This window comes from Ictalurus furcatus, chromosome 18 (genome assembly GCF_023375685.1).
Source record: "Ictalurus furcatus strain D&B chromosome 18, Billie_1.0, whole genome shotgun sequence".
Taxonomy (NCBI): Eukaryota; Metazoa; Chordata; class Actinopteri; order Siluriformes; family Ictaluridae; genus Ictalurus; species Ictalurus furcatus.
The window spans coordinates 24,364,165-24,382,742 of record NC_071272.1 but is presented as its reverse complement, the minus strand read 5'-3'; the positions used below and the strand labels follow the sequence as shown (position 1 = coordinate 24,382,742).

The 18,578-nt window shown below is 41.1% G+C and overlaps 1 pseudogene; it reads left to right on the top strand.

The window, feature by feature from the left end:
* The first annotated feature begins 1,226 nt into the window (after positions 1 to 1,226).
* The window catches only part of LOC128622745 (putative nuclease HARBI1), a 24,840-nt pseudogene continuing 7,488 nt past the window's right edge, over positions 1,227 to 18,578 (top strand).

Sequence of the window (18,578 nt, the reverse complement as noted above, 5' to 3'; positions counted from 1 at the left end):
TCTGTATTTTTTAAACCAAGCTGTTTCTAGCTAAAAGTTTTCTAAACAGTCACATAATGTCACGAATCCCCGCAGCACCACGGCGCATTTCCCAGTACGACATGCACTGCTCGTGCTTTTATTGCGACATTGTTGTTTTGCCTTGCTCCTGTCTGAACACTGGTTTATTTCCCGATGGTGTTCACCGGTCCTCCATTTAGATCCTGATTAGTTTGTCTGTTTATACCCTCCTGTGTATTCGTCTCAGGGCAGAGCCTCGTTCCTGTTCGTGTATATATATATATCCGTGTTTCGTTCCGACTCGTTCCTAACTTTTAATTCCGATGACCGATTTGCCATTTTGATGATGCCTACTTGTGTACTGACTTCTGGATAATATCAGGATCGTGGTTTTAGATTCTTGGAAAGTCCTCAATTCCTTGGAATGTTTCTTCTCATTTGTTGTTATTCTATTGTCATCTTGACTCACCAGGATCTCTGATCATGCTGGTCAGTGCTGTTATATTATTGTTATACTACTGTTATAGCGTGGTCATTATTCATAAAGGTGCATGATGAAACCTGTCTAATATTTGATTTGGCAAGCTCTGGTGTTTCCATTTCCCAGAACTACAGTCCTAATAGGAAAAACACTTACTCACCTATTAATCAGCATCAGGCTCCATGCTGTGAACAACTTATCTCTGGCTTTGGAGACCCAACCAAATATGATCTACATGGTTCTTATTTGAAGATCCAGAAATGAAGAGCTTCACTGGATATAGAGTAAACTGTCCCTAGCTTTAATACATGCACAGAACATTTCAGTTCATAATATTCTCATCATTTATCAACTTATTTAAAATACATTTCCACGTTTATTTATTTATTTATTTTTTAAACTTAAAATGGCGTGTCATATGAAGTCGGAGTTTTTCGACATCACTTTAATTAAAAATGAAACGGATGTGTAGGATAAAGAAGCAAACATTATACGTGTTATAAACAAGCACTGTTAAAAAGTCAGCCGGTTGAGGTGTTTCGTTCGTGCCAACCCTGGGTTTGAGGTACCATGAAAGTGATTTGGCTTTTACCGGTTTTCGTCGCCATAGTAACTTACTCTCCACGGCGACCCTGCTCCGGAGCAGGTTATGTTCTGACTTCAAGATCTCAGAATGAAATTTGACCAATCAGCTGTGAGCAAAGACACATCTAGGTGACGTAACTAATTCCCAGTGTCTGTTACAATGGCTTCACGTTTTCTTCCGAATCCTCTGGACATCTCCGCGCAAATTGTTAGACGAGAACTTCGCAGAGAAAGAGTTTTTATGGACAGACAGAATCCCTGATACTTACAGTACTTGTATGAAAGATACCGATTTTCCACGGATGGGATCTCCTATCTTTGCGAACTTCTTGAGCCGCACATGACAAATGTGGCACGTCGAAGCCACGCCCTTACTCTTCTACAAATGTCGTGTATTGCGCTGCGTTTTGTTTTCAAGCGGTACAAACATGTGATGCAGAGAACCTACGGAAATACGCGGTTTGTCGAGCCATTCGCAAGGTGGTCCTCACACTGCAGGGGTACACAAATAGGGTCATTGTGTTCCACAGACATTTATCGACCATGTCTATAAAAGAGGGTTTTTATAAAATTGCCGGCATGATGTATTGATAGGATGACATCATATATATTATGATAGGATTCCCTGGAGTCATGGGAGCAATAGACTGCACACGTTCTGTAATCTCCACAGCTCTAGGAGAACATCAGGCAGATTATGTGAATAGAAAGTCCTTTCACAGCCTTTATTAATGTTGAAGTAGGCCTACTATACGTGTGAGATGATTTGTATCTCCAGTGAGATGAATCTTTAAATGATTAGCACCGTTAACAGATATGACAATGATCCACTGTACATTTCATCTGCAGGTGACTTGTGATCATGAATGTCTGATCACAAGCTTGGATGCCAAATAGCCTGGCTCGGTGCATAACTCACAAATTTTTCCGTGAGTATGCGTGTGTGTGTGTGTGTGTGTGTGTGTGTGTGTGTGTGTGAGCACTTTGAGGAAGGCAAGTTAAATTTGGTACAATACAAAACACTTTCATTTTAATTGTGACTTACACAATTTTCCCTTTTCTGTACTATGACGGACATTTTGATGGCCTGTTTGTAGAAGACAGGGGTCGTGCATGCCAGAGGTTTTTGCTAACCCCCTATCCTGACCCTCAGACAGGGCCGCAAGCCGTGGCCCTCAGTAAAACCAGAGTCAAGATCGAGATGAACTTTGGCATCCTAAAGGCACGCTTCACCCGCCTTCGGCGCTTAAGAGTGTCCCCAGAGCGAGCCTCACAGATCGCGGCTGCATGTGCCGTTCTGCTCGATATATCTACCATCAGAAAGGAGCGAGTACCACCACAAAACCAGCTTCTCCCCGATGACACTGACCCTATTACACTCGACCACACATCTGGCACAAGTGTCAGAGATGCAATCACCGTACAATATTTTACTCAAAAAAAGCAAACTGCAGATGAGTCTCAGAATGTTTTATTGGGTATGTGGCTACGGAGGGAGAAAGAGAGCAAGAGAAAGTTGCCTTAATAAATATTCATACTGTTTGTACACCAAGTATTACTTGGTGAAATAAGTTCACATACTGAGATCCGTTTTTCCAGATGTTTGATCTGTTTGTAATCCCATCCGTACCCGGCCGCCCCTGATTGCTACTCCGAGCCAACTCCTTCTCCACGGTGTATTCTGGAGGACGTGGCCCCCGAATTTCACACTTTTTTCTGTTTGCTGCAAACAAGTGTTTGTGATAAAATGCTCATACAAATAGAATAAAACGGCTGTGGTAAATACTCAGTGATATTTTTTTTATATTTTGTCTTGATCTGCTGCCAAGAACGTTTGGAGTTGGGGTTGCATCTAAAATCAGTGAATATTAATCTTTCTTAGGATGTAGTACACACTGCCGGTCGAAAGTTTACACACACTCATTCTGTAGTTTTATTTATTTTCTCCACATTTTAGAATAATAATGAAGTCGTCAAAACTCTGGAGGAACACAAACAGAACCATGGGAATTTTGTCGTGATGAAAAGAAAAATCCAAAATAAATCAAAAATAATCGAGTATTTTAGCATCTTCAAAGTCGACGCCTTTTTCGCCGAGAATTTCCAGAAATGTATTTCTCCCTGTTCTCCCTGTGCTTCGGGGGTTTCTTCCGGGTAACTCTAGTTTCCTCCCCCAGTCCAAAAACATGCGCTGTACGCTGACTGGCATTTCCAAATTGTCTGCAGTGTGTGAATGTGAACGCGAGCGTGATTGTGATTGTGCCCTGCGAGGGGTTGGTATCCCGTCCAGGGTGTCCCCTACCTTGTGCCCCGAGTTCCCTGGGATAGGCTCCAGGTTCCCTGTGACCCTGTGTAGGATAAGCGGTATGAAAGATGGATGTCTGGATTTGGAGGTAATTTACAGCTTAAAAAAAAAAAAAAAGGTTTAATTTGACCATCCGGAAGCGTGGCCATCGTGCATGAAAGAGTTAAAAGGAAACATTTGTCTTGTGAAGCAGGGACGCATGTACATGTAATTATCAGGAGTGAGGAGAATTTCTCTAAATGGCAGGATAGAAAGTTGGGGCTATATACAGAGAGATCTGGCAGCATTAGCATCACGGATGAGACAAATTATCCCGAGCAATGGAACCATCAGCTGCCACCTTCTCTTTTGGCTTTGAAATGCAGCGGAGGCGTACAATGGCTCCCCATTCAGCTATTCACCTCTGGGCAGAAAACCACTGGATAGGGTAATCACCTGCTTCACATAACAATGCTCTTCCCCCCCACATTCCACAGATCAGGCTGTCTTCTGAAAGACACTGTGAAATTAGACACTGAACGTTTGAGGAGGTTATTCTACCTTTCTTTATGACTGACTGGAGAGATGTGAAATCACATGATTTCTGAATACGAGTTGTTTCTGAAGTGCCAGTTATCCCTTCAGATGGCTGTGCGTGTAGCGCAGATGGAAGATCTGTTTATTTTCACTGTAATGTGACAGAGGAGAAGTTTCAATGCACAAACTTTCCATTATGTTTCCAGAGATAATGTACACTCGCCAAACCTGGAAAGGAGAAATCTTCATTTGTCTGGTTCCAGTGCCGACTGTAGCTCTTACAGATGTGGAACAGGTGTGGTCTTCTGCTGTTGTAGTCTGTCTGCCTGAAAGCGTGACGTGTCGAGGTGCTTTTGGTTGTACCGAGTGGTTATTTGAGTTACTGTAGCCTTCCTGTCAGCTCGAACCATGTCTGGTCATTCTGTGTTTAGAGTTGTGCAGGAAATTGCAGGAGATCAGCAGTTTCTGAAAATACTGAGATCACCAAGACCCCCGTCGCGCACTCCCCCCCCCCCCCCCCCAGACTTCTGATATTTGATGATTGTGAACATTAACCGAAGCTCTTGACCTTTATCTGCGTGATATTACGGATCGCATAAAAAAAAAAAAAACCCTGCCGCCGTGTGATTGGCTGATTGGATAATTGCAGGAATAAATAAAGTGGCTAGGACGTGTATATTGATTAATTTTAAAATAGCATGAAACCACAAGATAAATCAAACACTTGCAGTCGTTCTGTTCTGTTTTCTCAGTGCTTTCCAGAGAGAAAGGTGCTATGCAGCGAGTATACATTTGGGAGAGCAGTTAGAAATCTGCTGAAAACTAACTTTACCCAGAGGTTATGGAGAACTCTGCGTTCGGAGGAAGGAAGTAATGTATTTATTTACAGCGTTGCAGTGGGAATAACTCATTTCTCTAAGCTCTTTTCAGTCCAAGTTACTTTGAGTTTGCGTTATTGCTCACGCTATCCAGGGAGCGCGATTAGCATCTCAAATCACATTCTGGTGTATTAAATAATATGTAAAATACTGCCAGCTGTGTAAAATACTTCACGCAGTGAACTAGCTTACTCTTTAGAGCGCTAGCGTGCATTTTGGACTTTACAAAAATCTCATTAGATTTCTACAGTGATTCAGTGAATTTATAGAACTGACAGAAGCGATAAAGTTTAATGCACATCAAGTTACTGTACTGTATTCCCTCAATAACAGCAGTTTATTATGTCCTTAAGGAATCCTGCTGGGAACGACAAAGAGCATGCAAATGGTTATGCTAATGCAATAACATCTTTATGAAGTTATAAAGAAACTCTGGCATCAGCTCATAGTAGTGCGTTTGCTGGTTTTCTCAGCGCGCGGCAGCAAGTAAAACTAAAAGTCGAAAGTCACGACTGAGGCAGGGCCGCTGTCCCGACCATACCGGCGGGAGCGATGCGAAGTGTTCTGCAATTATTTCCCAGTCTTGCTGCTTACATTCTTTTCTCAAAGCGACAGTGGAAAAGAAAGATTCATCAGAATGGGAGGACTTGGGAATCCGAGCTTGAACGCCAACAGTTTCGGCATTGATTTTTTGCTTATTCTCTCCTCCTGGGTATTTTCTTTCGACTAGCTGAGCTGGCTACCGAGAAGGAAAGGCACATAAAGCAGCTTGTGAGACAGCAGTGAAGCAAATAATCAGGTTCTGGGCTTCCAGTGTGCTGTTGAGTGCCAGAGACCGGACAGAAAGCAGCATGTTTCGCTCAGCTTGAGTGAAATTTACTATGAAGAACACAATTGCTCTAAGTATATGTAGTTCTAACGTCTCTGAGGTTAACAACTGGACACAAGCCGTAATCATACTGAACGTCTACTGAAAGACTCCTGATACCGTATTGTCATTTATGATGATGTTTTGTTGTTGTTGTTGTTGTTGTTGTTGTTTTTAATGCCTCCAGCACTGGATGATTTTGGGTTGTCAGTGTGGTCGAACGTTTGTACGATTTATACGGAAACATCACTGTACCCCGCAGATGAACGGATTAGATTTTGGAATTGATCCAAACCGGATCAAGGTCACAGAACTGTCTCAGATATTTTCTTTAATCTTCCTTCATGTTTGAAGTACATTTTAATCTTATCTGAGGCAAACAAGTTAGTATTACATTACATTACATTCATGGCATTTGGCAGACGCCCGTATCCAGAGCGACTTACATCTATCTCATTTATACGACTGAGCAGTTGAGGGTTAAGGGCCTTGCCCAAGGGCCCAACAGTGATAGCTTGGTAGTCTTGGGGCTTGAACTTATGACCTTCTGATCAGTAACCCAGAGCCTTTAACCACTGAGTCATAGTAAAAAGGCTACAGCTACGCCTCCGAAAACACTGGGGGGGACTTATATTCACGTTTACAGCATTTGGCAGACGCCGTTATCCAGAGAGACTTACAGAAGTGCTTTGAAGTCTGGATCAATAAATACATCCTGATACTGGTTCACTGGGTCACAGACTTAAGAGTACTATCAGTCTAAAAAATGTAATTATATAAATTCTAATTGTGTTTGTATCCGTCTGTGACATTTTCTAACAAATTTAGTCTATTTCCCAAAATATAAACAAACAGAAAGTAGCATAAACATAGGTAGCATAAAGTAACATAAACCCCATTGAACCTGACCAGGCCGATGAATGAGTGAATGAATGAACGAATGAACGAATGAATGAGTGAATGAATGAATGAACGAATGAATGAATGAATGCTGTAAATGCTGCACAGAGCAAATCATTTTCATATCAATGGCTCCTTCTTTCTCCCGTGAACTTCAAGCCCCCGTTCTCTTGGCCTTCCTCCACAGGAACCCTGTCTGAGACACACCTCTAGTTTCAACCAGACAAAGAGGTGAAAAAAAAAAGTGCACGTATTTGGCTAGTAATTATAATGAATGACTTCTTAAAAGTCTTAAAGTACGGTCATTTCTCATGCAGAAATAATTGCCTGGTTTGAATTCCTAGCGATCTGAATTCGTCAGACGTTATGATACAAGTGGCTCTCAAAGAACAGCCAGTGGGTCTGTGATTTCTGTTACAACCCTACATTATCCAGGCTATTAAACGAATTATTTATTTAGAGTTCTTACAATTACGAGCCTGTATGACTGGTCACTTCAATCGAATAGATTTAACTCAAACCTCAAAAACACAAAAGCATGTTGGCCTATTAATAACATCAACATGAATACACTGTGTTCTGTTTCTGTTGGAAGCTCCATGCTTCCGATACATAGTCGGAATGCAGTACCGTTATTTAAACGACGCATTTAAATATTGAGCCTAATATTCAAATAGTTTGATTGTGTGCATAAACAATCTGGACTGATAGGGTCTGTGAAATTTATTTCACAGTTAAAGGGGTCCCCGGCTTCGGTGACAACCCGTCTGAAAACCCGTGGTGTAATACACAAGCCGATATAAAAAAAAAAAAGGCTTATTAAATCTTGGAAATCAGAGCGCGAACTACAACTCTGAGATCCCGTAGAGTGGAAAATCCCTCGCTTAATCCTCGTTTCCGAAATGAAATATGAACGCTAATTAGCGTAAGCAAAATGACCTCTGCGGCAGAACGCACATGGTCTTATACATGACATCATTTTACAACAGCAGGGAGAATATTTGTAAACTCCAGGAAAAGAAATCACCTGAATCAGAATCTCATTTTGTAGAGGAGCTGTTAGACGTTAGCCTAAAGTATTACTATGCTAATGGATGTTGTGGTGAATAAATCATCCTGACTTACAGATACTTCACTTCTTTTATGCTAGCTGAACTTTCTCTCTCGCTCGCGCTTGCGTAAATCACCGCACACGGCTCTGCAGTGGGAAATGGGGACGACTCGGAATGATGTAGTCGCGTATTTCACCATCCTGTGACTCAGAACCGAAGTGAAATGTGTCATATTGCAGTTTTTCCGCGCAGTTCATAACGGTTCTCACATTACGGACTGGGTCCTCAGTGTGTGATTAGTCAAGTCAAACTAAATGTGCCCTTTCCCTTGAGAACAAACCATGAAACTAAAGAGGATTTTGCCCTGTCTGTGCCATGCCTGTGCTCCTCTGCTTTTGGCTTTCAGCTGCAGTTTAGCCATGGTCTCAGTTTCATTGAAATCAGGCTTGGGGAGTAAAGCTTCTATTTTCAAACAGGTCTCTACTGATCAGTGTCTCTATCCTCACCTATGGTGAAAAGCTGTCGGTAGTGACAGAAAGAATAAGGTCGAAAGTACGGGTCACGCAAACGAGAGCGAGTAGCTCAGCGATCCTAGAGAACCTTGGAGTGGAGTCACTGCTCCTCCGAATTAAGAGGAACCAGTTGAGGAGCTTTGGCCTTGGAATCAGTTCAGCGTTCTCGAGGTCGAGATCTTCACCTTCCAACAGATTCAGAGACGAACTGCTTACTAACTAAAGGCTCGTAATACCATAATTTATGGTATAATGTGAACAATGGAATCAGTTGTTTATGGTTTCACTTTGTCCCCAACTTGGTTTTCGTCTATTCTCTTTGTCTGCTTTACATTTTCTATCACGTGTTCCTTTGACTTGAGTTTTGATGAACAGATTTTACAGCATTACAGAACTTCCAGACTTCCCGATCCTTGGCCACAGATTCCAGCGCCTCCTGAGGGTTCCCCAGACGTTCCCAGACAACTGTGTGTCATGATCTCTCCAGAGGTTCTACCCCAGGGTCTTTATCCAGCGGGATGTGCCTGATACATCATTACTGGGAGCTAATGCCCCCTAACCTAATCCAAGTCTGAAGTATACTTTAGATTACTTGTTTAGTTTAATGTACTCTTTAGATTACAGACATGCGCTGCACAGTACAGCACAAATGTTTTCTTTTATAGTGTTTCCAGTTAGGAATCATGCGAAAATGTGTGATGGCGTGAATATACCTTGATCGAAGCGAATAAAACGCTTTGTGCACGTGTTAACTGGATATTCATGGTAAAACGCCACATTGCTGGAGGCTGAAGCGTAATGGATGCAAGGTTTTTTTCACGTCTGCAAGCAACGTAAATAAGTAATCCGTGAATTGTTTTGCATTAAAAATGCCATTTTAACCAAGTCTTGCCTCCTGTAGAAGTGACACACTGAACAATGACAGATTCATCATTTTCTATATCTCAGACCAGCGTCTATATCTAGCATCGTCATTCGGAACGCAAGAGCTCTAGTACGCCTCTGGCTAAACTCTGAGCAACTGCATCTTCAGCCTGAGACGCTGTAGATGTTCTGTTAAGATCATCTACACAAACAACTGCACAAAATAGATCAAGGAAAGACTGTTTGAAGCTCAATGCATAATGATGTGCCTGGTGGCAGTTAGCTGTAGAAGAAATGCTGTCTCTTGAAATGCTATTCATCATGTAATAAAAGAAATACATAATCTCTGAACAGACAGTGCTTTATAATAAAAGGAGAAACAACAGCATTTGAAGAAATGTGTTTTGTCGTATCAAGATGAATAGAGCTTGTACTTGTAAATAAAAAAACACAAACTCCCGTCTATCTCAGAGTAGGAATCTGTTCCCGTGCAGCCGAGGTTTCCTGGACCTCTACGAGCACCGGTTTCGAGGTGTAATCGGCACCTTATGAAAAGATTCGAGGTGCCAGGTGTCTATGTGCAGATAAAGCGACCCAGCAGCCTCAACCCATCATCCATGAATTAACGAGTACGGGCATCTCAGGAGGAGTTTCGTAGCTTCCGTCATCTGTCACGTGTCACTGTTCACTAATCTACAAGATGTCGTTATAGTCCATTTCGCACGGTGGTTCAGCCGCAGTGTCAGGTTGTGCATATGTGTTAACGTTCAACAAATGTTACTCTTCATAAACCCCTCATTTACAACTCTATACATTCTAAATTCTGCTGAAATGCTAATGACGTCTTTTTAATGACCAGCGATTTAAAAGAGTCACTGTTTGACAGATAGAAGTTGATGTTCTGTTGATTCGCTCGCCTTTCGAAATGTTTCGTGATCGTGGTGTGGCGTGCTCACTACCCCATTTAGCGCCATAGAGTTATCATTGCACCTAGTGGTCAAAAATGGGAACTGCAACACACTAATAAATCGAGAGAGGCCCAATGGGACAGGAATCGCGCTGCCCCATGCTCATTTTATAAACATTTCCATCAGAGGAGGAGCAGCGGACAGGGTTGCCAGGGTCACATTTTTATAACAAATTGAGATGAATTAAAAAATCATCCACATCCGCCAAGAACTGTTTTTATAGCAAACAATCAGAATTGAATCTAATACATTTCTCCAAACAAGGGAAAAGTGTAAGTGTAAGTCCAGACAGTGTGTCTATGATGTACAGAACCATTTCTATTGTAAGATATATTGTAAAGGTTGGGAGAAGGAAAAGGGGATTATGGAGTGGATAGTATCTGTACACAATATCTGAAATGCGTGCACACCACAGTGACTTTGTTTCCCCACATAATGGCTGAGAAAAAGAAGACAAATTTAAATGCCTCCCTTTTCCAATGTCTACATTTTTTGGGCTAGTTTTAGTCTTTTGTGTGTGTTTTTTTTTTTTTTTTGAGATTTTTGAACATTTTTCAGAAACCTGGCAACCCTGGTTAATGATATTAACCTCCAACAAACCACTTAACACAATGACTGCCTGTTACTCTAAAAAATTTTTTTAAAAAAATAATAATTCACTAGATAGTATCCTATAGCGTCAATCAAGTGTGATAGCTTCTCGACTTTTTGTTTGAGGCTACGTCTTTATTATTAATGTCGTCCTGCAACAGAAAATCTAGTGTAGCTGTAAAACAGACTGCATTCTGCAGTGAAACCATCAATCCTGAACAAGAACCAAAACAGACTAAATGGGTTAAAAAGAAGAATGGATATGAAGTTGAAATTATTTATCAGATCACGGAGATGGATTTGGGGTGAGCGTGTTGGTGCTGGCCGGGTTGAATCACTACCTCTCGCACCAATTTCCGAAAATCCTTCTTGACACACACGTTCAGTTGAATAAAAATGAGGCTGCCATGGCGATGAGGGCTGGGGAATCAATCACTGTTGACAGGGTCTATTAGGTGGCAGCTGGTGACACAACATGACGTTTGCTAAGCGTGTGCAATTTCACCTTCTACCATTACTTCTTCGACTCTCTCCACAAAAATATAATGCGAGCAAACTCTGTAAAATATATGGGCATCGGAGAGCAAGAGATCAGTAATGGTGTGACGGATGATATCTATTTCTGTGTCATGTTGTGTGTTATTTTCTTTATTATGTTGAATGAAGCAGCAAAGATAAAATGACAAGATAAGATATCATCGTGCAGAAAAGCCCTCAGCATCCCTACTGTATATTTGGTTCCATATGCTGGAAACACGCTCTTAATAACGGTCTTGATAATGCTCCGAAAAAGATATTTAAAAGCTCTCAAACGGTGTACCTGGCTTTCAAAAGCACTTTTTCATGACAGGTAATTTTGCAGCGTTTGACTCCGTGCTTCAAGACGCAATTGATCATAGATGCGGAGGCGGCAAGTGCGTTCTCGGCAATTTTTTGCAACCCAAGGTGAAATAAAAAGTTTCACCCTCCATTATTCATCTGAAAGTGATGAAATGTGTACAAACTCATTCAGATTTTTGATTCGATGTGCTGCCGAGAAACCGCTCCCGCGACCGTAATCTATGAATAAAACACAGTCGTTGCTATTCAGCATTTGCAGCTAGCGTAATGCTAGTATATGGGTCATTCGGTGTCTGCTCTGCCACGCTTTGCACGGAGGGCCGACGAAAAGCCCGTTTAAGTCGTATTTACTAGCTTGCGTGAAAACTATAAACTCCATCATGAATGTTTTTTTTGACATCATCAGTCACGCCTATTACTGTTACTTACTGCCGTTAGAACGTTCGCCTTTCGGAATATACTTCCTTTCAACATCTACATTAGCATCTACGAATAAACAAATAAGCAAATCGTTCGGGATTTATGAGAGCTGTATATTGTAAACATACTGCATCTGTCTATAAGAAGGAGAAGAAGAACAAAAACAACAACAAAAACAAAGCGATTTTCCTCCACAGCATGCTGCTCATCTGGTCGTTTTAACGCATTACATGAAATTACCATCAGTTCCCCCAGGAATCATTAATTATACTATTAAACTACTTGAAAGTACAAGTTGTTTTAGAGAGATTAGTTCTTGCTTATTTTAGATCTTATTAAACAAACCATTATTTTAAATAAATAAATAAATAAATAAATAAATAAATAAATAAATAAAGTCCCAAAATTTTGTGTGTTTAATTTTTCACCCCTCCCTACACTGGTGCTACTGGAGAAGATGGTCATTCACTTGAGATTTGGAGAATCAATTTAAGCAAAACTGGCAGGGACTTACATAAACCGAGCAACGCAACAGTGAAACAATTGGGCAAGAAATCAGTGTGTGTATGCGGAGTGTTTCGGAGGACAGCTGCTTCACGTTAAAAACAGATACGGGTCATTTGCAGTGATGCAGGTGAATCATCAAGAGAGGCAGATCCGATCTGAGAACGTAGCCTTTACTTAGGCCTTAGTGAATTCACAGTGTAGCGGCCTGCACCTTTAATAGGAAAAGAAAGTCACAGCACATTAGCTCAATCTTAAGGCTAAGTCTAAAGATCAAAGGGTTTCCACTTCGCTCACCTCAAATCTTCTCTAATTCCAGACTGCTGGGACTACAGCTGCTCCTAACGCCATACAGACTTCATATAAATCCATAATGAACTTTTTCACACTATCTGTCGTTCCCCAGATGAGGACGGGTTCCTTCTGAGTCGGGTTCCTCTCGAGGTTTCTTCCTCTTAAAACATCTTAGAGAGTTTTTCCTCGCCACCGTCGCCACTCGGTGGCTCGCTCAGTTGGGATAAATTCACACCTTTAATATCTGTACACCGTGTTGATGTTTCTGTAAAGCTGCCTTGAGACAATGTCTATCGTAAAAAGCGCTATACAAATAAAACTGAACTGAATTGAATTGAAAGCTAGATGTATGAATGATAAGCATTTTTTCCAAAGGTGTGTCTGAAAACATCGATCATTCAGCATGTTTCAACATTTATCTAAATATCAAACCAGTACAAAAGGTTCTGGATTTTGGTCATGCTTGGGAGAACACAGGAGAAAACACGCATGTTTGCTTAAACTAGGTCCAAATCCAAGCGTCTGTAGGCAAAGCAGCAGAGCGCTCTCCACTGGGGAGCAATGTCTTTGTTGGTACGAAGTGGTTCTGCCCCTACATCGTCTACATCGACTTCCCGTTCTGCACTGCACTGTCTACCAAGTCCTGCCTGGATATTTTCGTCTCTGAATAGTTCACCTCCAGCGTATCTCACTGATCTGGGCCGAGTCGGGCCGGTTCCTAATCCCCAGAATAACATGCTGCTTAGTTTTTTGCCAAAACTGTTGGCCGTATCCCAGAGAACATCAGGAACACGAGCTCAATGGGTGTTCAAATTAAAATGAAAAGCCTTATGAGAGTTCTTGGGTCATTATCTTGTTTTGTAGACTTTTCACAAGATGTAGATATCCTCGTATATTCATGATTAATGTTTCTTTAAGATGTTTCATCATAAACTCCTTTACATGGAGTAGAAATGAAAAAAACAACAACAAACAAACCCCCAAAACCCCGAAATAGTTATGATTATTATCGTCATTACTAGAAGTGCAGCAAACTTTTGTAGCCACTGATCTGGAGGTTTTCATGCTTCCATGGAAACAGAAATTTCGTACAGAACGAAGTACAGGACGCAGTAAGAGCAGAAAAATGAGCTGGGAAAGTGAACGAGAAAAAGAAAGACAAGAAATCAACATTAGAATTCAGGAAGCGGCCTGATATTGTGGATCATAAAACCTCTTCTGGTCATCATGTTCATAGAAAGTCCTCCGTGCTGTCGTTGCTAAGAAACTCCATGCACTTGGAGGCGCGCTCGCATGTCACACATTAAATGTTATGGCTCTCATCACAGTGTCGGGGCATCGACATCTGCACACCACGAGACCTCTTCTACTCTTCAGCTCAAGACCGACACACTTGATTTGTCCGTTCACGCCTCTGTGGCTGTCGCTGCGTGATATTCAGACCCAAACAGCAAAGAAACGACTTTTTTTTTTAATACAAATCAACTTTGAACAAACCTTACTGCTTTTTCCACAGCCTGCCCTCTGAAGAGCTTTCATTTAATGTGGGAAACTAAACTCCTCTATTAAATTTATATATATATATATATATATATATATATATATATATATATATATATATATATATATATATATATATATATATATATAGTATAACACTTCAAATATGTATGATGAAGCAGCCTATAGAAACTAAAGGGCAAGATTTAATTTTAACCAGCCGAATTTAATATTGCTCTTATTGATTTTCTGTTTAATACAGCCGAAAGGGCAAACATTAAACAACAGCAACAAGCGAAATCTGGCCTAACTGAAAATCTTCACTAAACTGTAAGCTTTATTATTTTTGAATCATAATCAATCTTCTATTAAAAGTCAGAGGTAGGCCAAACAAACTCACACAAACAACAACAAAAAAAAAAGAGTGTGCAACTACCCTTCTTAATATCAGTCTTCTTACAAAAAAACATTCCCCACCAACTCAGGAAGAATAAGGATCAAGCTCACCGGTCCTTTTAATCAGAAGAACTTCAACATGAGTTAATAAATCTTCCTGGATATGGTTCCAGTAGACCTCCAGTAGATCTCCAGTAGATCATCCAGTAGATCTCCAGTAGATCATCCAGTAGATCATCCAGTGATCCACAGATCGTCTATTAGCCTTTAAGTGCATCCAAGTTCTTTTTTTTTCTTCTTCTTCTTCCTTTTTTTTTTTTTTTTTTAAAAAAAAAGCTCCTTCCTCCTTTTCTTGGTCCTTTTGTCTGTCGTTCTTTTTTCCCTCCAAAACAGACTCCGCCTCCTTGTCTTTTTCCACCAGGCCACACCCTAATAAGGATCAGCCAGGACAGCCATTATGCTGCTGTAGCACTTGCATATGTTCATTTTATAACAAGTAATCTACTGCTAATTAGACGAGTCAACACAAAAAAACCCATAAACACATACTTTAAGTTGTAGCATTTATTGCTCTTTTTTGATATTAGTTATTGTTCACGTCCAGTGGCGCGACTCTATTATTAATTGTCTTCTCTCACATCATTAAGTTTTAAGCTTTTAGACACACTGGGACTCGGTTATAAAGCTGGATGTGAATGAATTTATTAACTCACACCAGCTTTTACACATAATGTGGTATTCATTAACAAATGTTAGTTCATAAAAAATGTTCATCTCCAACGAGTTTGTTTAAATTGATGTCTAAGGAGACACGAGTGTGAACCTCGAGCCTAGAAATCGCATAATTGGTTAAGAGTTACTGCAATTTTATGTACTTTATCGAATTTAAATAGCTTATTTATTGTAACTGCACGCACATTTCAGGTTTCATACTGATGACTTATTCATTCTATAACAGGAGGAAGAGTTAGTCTGTGCTTATGGTGGCCGATGCGCTGCAGTGGCTGAGCTGGCGTTATTGGAAGACGGAAGACCACGACGTCGTTTAGTCATCAGTTTGTTGTTCAGCTCATTGTGAGCTTTGCCTTTTATGGAGTTTTGTGGGCGTTACTAAATGTAAATCACTGTCATTATTAGGGATGTAACTGAATACAAATACAGATACAAATATATATATATATATAGTTTTGTATTTCCATCAGTGGATTTCTCTATTAGCGGGACCTAAACGGTGCCTTACTAAGCATGATTTTGATATATGATTTAGATTGAGATATATATGAGGTTGAGGTTGTTAATCAGCCATTTAACAGTAAATCTATTAACCAGCCGAAACATATTACTTATCGAACACCGAAGAGACGACGGTCCTGTCCTACTACTAGAAATGTTCTAGGACATCCATTACACAACAGGAAGATCGTAGCACATCTCAATTCTCACAAAGATGCGTTCTGTGTCCTCTTGTCCTTCCGAGTTCCTTCTTCCAAGGTCGCCTGGCAAGACCGGTCTTCACCAGAACGCGAGTCCGTTCTTTTTGTGTTCTTAGAATTGAGAAACAGCCGTGGTCTCGGTCTCCACTGAGAGTTTGTAAAAATAATGTTCGTGTTGTTTTTTCTTTTCTCATACACAAAGTCTGACATAAAGTATTTCCTGCTTCTAGAAAACAGTGTAAATATCGACAGAAGGCATGAGTGATTGAAAAGTATTCGATGGTTTTCGCTCTCAGTCGTGAATCGTGTTTTCATTTGGACTCGATCTTGACTCAATCTTTGTACATTCCTGGTTTTGGACTTGTCTTTGATTTGACAATGGCGGTCTCGACTACAGCCCTAGTGAATACACCGCTCATCATGATGTACCTAACCCTAATCATTTATTGGAGTTGAACCTATCTCTGGCTAATTTGTGCCCTAAATTCATGAAAGGCGACTCAGCCAGGCAGAACTAATTTGGCCAGACTCACTTCTACTTTCCCTGGATAATAGTCCTGCCAAGAGAAGTGAGTGAGCGATGTTCTTATTATTAGCAACCATACAATTATACTAAAGCATGTGGTGCAAAAAAAAAAAGAAAAGAAAACTTGACAGACAAATCTTTTCATATTTCCACCTACCCCAGGGTTTTTCTTTTTTGTTGAGGATAATCTGTGCCATCCACCTCCCCGCTGGCTCAGCAACACGCTGCTTCATGACGGAGAAGAATGTGCAAGTGCAGCATGAAAGGTTACACTCACTCAGACATTTCCCAGTGCTGCTGTCTCTATTGAGGATGCTTTTGAAAGGCGTGCCTCTGTCTCCTGGCTGCTAACAAGTACCTCAGCAAATTCATTCTCCCGCTACAGTATTTTACGTCCCAAAATCCTGAGCTCCATAACAAACAGCCAGTTCCCAGGCGAGTCAAAACAATCAGGGCGTTTCACAGTACGCTCTGTTGTAAATAAACCTGCGCAAACACACATTACAGACAAAAAATCGCCGCTTTGTTCGGAGGAGCTCTGAAGGAGGGCACTCGATTTTTATTAATTCCGAGAAAGTCTTTGTCATGAAGAATGCATGAGGAAAGAGTGTGGGAGTGAGTCTCATCCATTATCATTGATTTACTGAGTAGGAGGATCATTTGAATGAGGAAATCGAGTGAGAGACTCGGGACATGAGTGGACATGGTGGAGAGATAGTGATAACGCTGTGAATTAGTCCGTGGCGGCTCGTCCATAGAGGCAGGCGTTGCAAAGAAATGCTGCTGTTTGACAGGTGTAAGTCCATGTCCCGTTGATTAGCTCGCATTTCTACATGTTGTGTGATCGTAGTGCAGCGTGCTCACCTCCCCAATTAGACCAACAGAGTTATTATTGCACCTAGGGGTCAAAAATGGGAACTGCAACAAGCGCTAATAAATAAAGGCCCATTGGGGCGGGACTCACGCTGCCCCATGCTCACTCTATGACTTCAGAATTGCACCGATTGCTTATAAAATGTAATAGTGTGCCGTGATCGAAAAGGTTGCGCCTCTAAAAGTTTGATGATGTTTGATCATCTGGTGTTGGTCCACTGTGTTTTATCAAGTGGAGAGTCGATGCAGCGTCTACCAGGAGATTTTAGAGAACTTCATGCTTCCATCTGCTGTGAGCTTTATGGAGATGCTGATTTCCTTTTCCAGCAGGACTCTGCACCTGCCCACAGTGCCAAAACTTCTAGTAACCGGTTTACTGACCGTGGTGTTACCGTGCTTGATCGTCTAGTCGACTCGCCTGACCCGAACCCCATAGAGAATCTACGAGAGACACCAGACCCGACAATACAGACGAGCTGAAGACCGCTATCAAAGCACCCTGGACTTCCAGAACACCTCAGCAGTGCCACAGGCTGATCGCCTCCATGCCTCGCCGCACTGATGCAGTCATTCCTGCAAAAGGATTAAAGCCCCGTCCGAGTATCAGCGCATAAATTAACATACTTTATCAGGTCGACATTTCTGAATAATAAATTCTTCATTCTAATATTTTGAGATGCCGGATTTTTGATTTCCGTGAGCTGTAAGTCGTGATCATCGAGATTTAAAGAAAAAAAAAAAAAGGCTTGAAATATTTCACTTTTCGTGTAACGAACCTAGAATAAAATAAACTTTTCCACAAATCTCTGAGACGCACCTGTAGTTTCACATGCTGCTCTGCTCTGAAGAAGAGATTCCTTGCTGCATGGTTGTTACCTGAGGCAAGCCTGAGAGGCTTCTGCTAGATGATGGTGTGATTATCTCAGCCCCGGGGAGCCGGATTTGTGTCCAGAGAATCGATGTCTAGGTTACTGTTGCAGCTTTGCTTTTTTAATGACACATGCCTGAGGCAAAGAGGCACATTACTTAATGGAGACCACAGAATTTTTTGGAACTGTTTCTTTTACATTTTTTTTTTATACCCATTGTAGGTACCAGTTTGTAATGTTTCAGTTTCTTACGTTGTCACAAAACTGTCTAGGAAATGGCTGAACATATTTCCACAGACGTACCTAGAGATGGTGGTGAGTGGAAAGAACAGCAGACTGGAAAGATTTTATTGAAATATGAGCTAAAACATATTTATTTTACAGTATTGTGGGCACTTTATAT